The sequence below is a fragment of the Halyomorpha halys genome, unplaced genomic scaffold (genome assembly GCF_000696795.3).
Source record: "Halyomorpha halys isolate HHAL.00 unplaced genomic scaffold, Hhal_1.1 Scaffold15.1, whole genome shotgun sequence".
Lineage (NCBI taxonomy): Eukaryota > Metazoa > Arthropoda > Insecta > Hemiptera > Pentatomidae > Halyomorpha > Halyomorpha halys.
The window spans coordinates 551,844-555,704 of record NW_027108914.1 but is presented as its reverse complement, the minus strand read 5'-3'; positions in this window follow the sequence as shown (position 1 = coordinate 555,704).

Below are 3,861 nucleotides of genomic sequence, written 5' to 3'. Positions count from 1 at the left end.
TTATTTTTTAAATAATTCTTTACAAAAAAAAAATTGAATGTAAATTTGATTTTTGTATTTTCAATAACAATTCATTTAAATTTACGATTTCGAGAATACAATCATTTTATTTTTTAACTATCATAATTCAATCTTATGGAGTTAATGTTACTGCCGTGAGTGCCATCTTGTGATTTTAAGTGTTATTTCGATTTGTCATAATTTCTAATAGATTGGGGTCCAAACTAAAACTGTAGGCCGAAATGGAAATAATTGAGCTCGTGTCAAGAGCCATTTAATTAACTATTTTTTATAAGTTTCCTGGGATTATTTGTTTCATTTTTCACATACAAAAAAAAAACTGCAATTATGTGCAGAAAATGTGTTAATTCATGGAGTAACAATAAAACCAGTAATAAAGAACATCCTTTTCATTATTGAAATTTCCGTCGAGGTCTGGTTTAATTCGAAGCTAAGGAACAAGAAACAAAAATCCGGAATCTACATATTTATATCACTATATGATTTTTCAATTTATTTCAGAATGCACTTTAAGCTACTCAAATGCTTCATTATGAATGATTATTTAAATTATTATAACTTTATATTATATCTCATTAGGATAAATTTACTCCAAGTGGTTCTTTTCTCAATCGATGCTGACCTTATCATCCAAAGGTAATTGTCAGTATATAAGAATACATATATGTATCTTCTGGTATAAATATAGTGTCAATTACTCTACTACGAAATGTCCAATGCCAACACAATTTAGCAATGTGATCCACAAGGCGGTGTCTAGTCCTGCTTTCCACATTTAATTCACCTCTGATATTTCCTCGAAATATTCCTGTTATTGCGGCCAACATATGTTTAATAATTGGTTCCAAACAATAAATAAATGTTTCTGTTGTAAGCATCGTATATTAGCATGTTTTTATTTGCTACCAAGGAATTAATAATACCAATATTGTGCAAATACGCCGGGGAGGGTGCCCTTATCTCTATGAATTTAGTTAGTTGCTAGCAGGTGGCCAATCCTACTGCTCACTTCAAGCTACGGCGGGCGGCTCTTCTCCATGAGGACGTTTCTCCAAAATGGACCCAATCACCCAGGATGATATATAGACAATTTTATTTATGTCGCAAAGACAAAAAAAAACAACAATTTTTGTTTTTCAATTTTTACTTATAATTTTAATTTTCGTATTTTTATAAGTTCCTTTTTTTATTTTTCTAGTTTAAATGTTTCAATATTTTGAGAAGGCACCTCTCCCTAATTGAGCTGTGGTACACCAATTAGTGAACATATTTAAGTCAACAAGTCAAGCAATGATGTTTCTGTTTTATCTGACACATATCCTGTCAATTTTAACTCTGCTATGTATTAAATAGCATGTATGTAACTAGAAAAATAGATATAAAACGGAAATATATATGTCCCCAGCTGGAAGGCTCTGACTGAAAAATGATAACATCATGCTGATGATGCAATAAACCAATTAATTGAAATAATTCTAGTTATATTTAGTAATAATGTTCTAGCAGACAGGAAACTCTTATTACGGATTCAAGAAAACTTTTCTTTGCTGTTATATAATAGCATGGAATGATTATTAAACTTCCTAAAGGAGCAATTAGTATAATTATACGATTTATGGGACCATCCTAATAACCTGATTCTTCTAAAGGAAAACAGAGATTTCAGTAATTTGCTTGATGTATCATCGCAATACTTGCAAATATGATGTCAATGTGGCAGAAACTTTAGTATTCCTAGGCTCCCAAAAGAATAAGAACCAGGAGATATTGGAAGAGGAAACCAAATAAAGGAATATCCCCCTTCTGGTAGAAAATATAGGAATGGAAACAGTCATATAAACCCCTCGGGACATTAAAGAAGAGATTTTCCTTATTTACTCGAGCGAGCAGACCAGAGGAAGAAGCTTTGGCGAGGCAGGTACGGAACGAAGACCAGACCACCCGAAGCGGATTCTTTTGGTCTTTTAAGTTAAGTGAAGTTGCACACAAATTATCAACCCTCATCAACTGTAGTATTATAATAATTATTTTATAAGTATAAATTAACACATTATATTTTTTGATGTATTCTTTTTTTTACAAAAGTTGTATGTTAAGCAAAAAAAATTAATTGAATTACTTTGTAAATCTAATAGGAGTATAAAAAGAGAACGAAAAATAGTGTAAAAACAAGAACCTTATTTCAGTGAACTTTATTTTGGTTTAAATAATTTTTTTTTAATTTAAACGGAAATAAATGTTTTGTGGTTATAACCCTGTTTTATGAAAATGCCAGCGATAAATGAGATTAGACAACCAAAAAGTTTACATATTACTATTATTTTTTTAAAAATTTATTTATTGATATTTACAACTGTACACTCTACAAACATTTTTACAATATAAGGTCTCGAGGCCATCTTCTTTTCAGACGCCTCGGAGGATTGTCCGGAATAAAAGAGGAAGCAAGATTAGGAACTAATGGGTTTGAGTGGTTAGGGAGTTTTTAATGGAAGGATTGATATCTGGTTCGGGCTAGATCGGTTACAAATGGATCATTGAGTTCTTTGTGGATGATTTTATTTGTGACAAAGTAGGGAGCATTTAGGATTTTACCAAGGATTTTGGATTGTAAGGATTGGATACCAGAGGAATTGTAAGGTGCAGCCCCAGAGCTCGACGCCGTATGTCCAGATAGGCCTTATGTTAGGATTGGTTGGGATGTCTGCTGTATAGATTGTGTAAAGGATAGGACCGAGGATACTACCCTGACATATTACTATTTAGTCTACTAGATACAAATTTAATCTATTAACAATTAGATGTTGTAAATATAAGCATGGAAGTGGTTATCAGCATTAAGAGATTAACCTTTAAAATAACAATGAAGTTCAAAAAAATTCTCTTTATTTTAAACAAATTATATTTTAACAAGGTTGACAACAGTAGATATTATTTTATCTTAATTATTAATTCTAATTTAATCTATTATTAATTTCATTCTGTACAATTATTTACTTTATGTCATTCTGTTTATATTTGATTTTTTATTTTCTGTATTCATTGGTTGTTATCTTTTTCCGTTACTAGCCCTGATAAAGGCTAGAAATTCTGGCCGAAACGTTGGCACTATTAAGTAAGTTACTTCAACTTATTTGTGTTTTACTTTGACCGCACCCCCCAACCATCTTCTCCTCGTATTTTATCTTAAATATTGTCTAATATGGAGAATAGATATTATATCATATACGAAATTACAATTGAAAAAAAATCGATAGTAAGGTAGCCACTTATTAGTACTTAATTTTTGAATTATTGTTTTTATGTTTGTAGTATTGAAATTTGGTTGTTGTGAAATGCACCATGCCTAATGAAGAGGCCATGGACACGAGGAACACAAGTTGTATTCAGATGATATGAAATTTTTGAAAATAATGCAAAACACTCATTAAAAGATTTTTTTTCATTTCAACTCATTAAAATAAAATAATTCACTAAATTAGAAAGGAACCTTTTGAGATTATTTAAAAAACCTGATTTAGATTGGATACATATATTATTTTTATTTATAATTTTGAGAGATAGTTAATGAAACACAAATAAGTATGACTAACTTATTTTAATGTGCCGACGTTTCGGCTAGAGTTTATAGCCTTCTTCAGGGCTAAAAACAAAACAAGATAACAACCACAGTATAGAAAAATAAAAAATATAAAAGAAAGTATAAACAAAATAATTTTACACATACAATGAATAGTTTTACAAGATAGAATTAATAAAATTAAGTGATGAGAGAAGCGGGGAATAAAATGTAGACATAGGTAATTGAAAAAGCGGGTACAATAACTTAGTTAAGGAAAT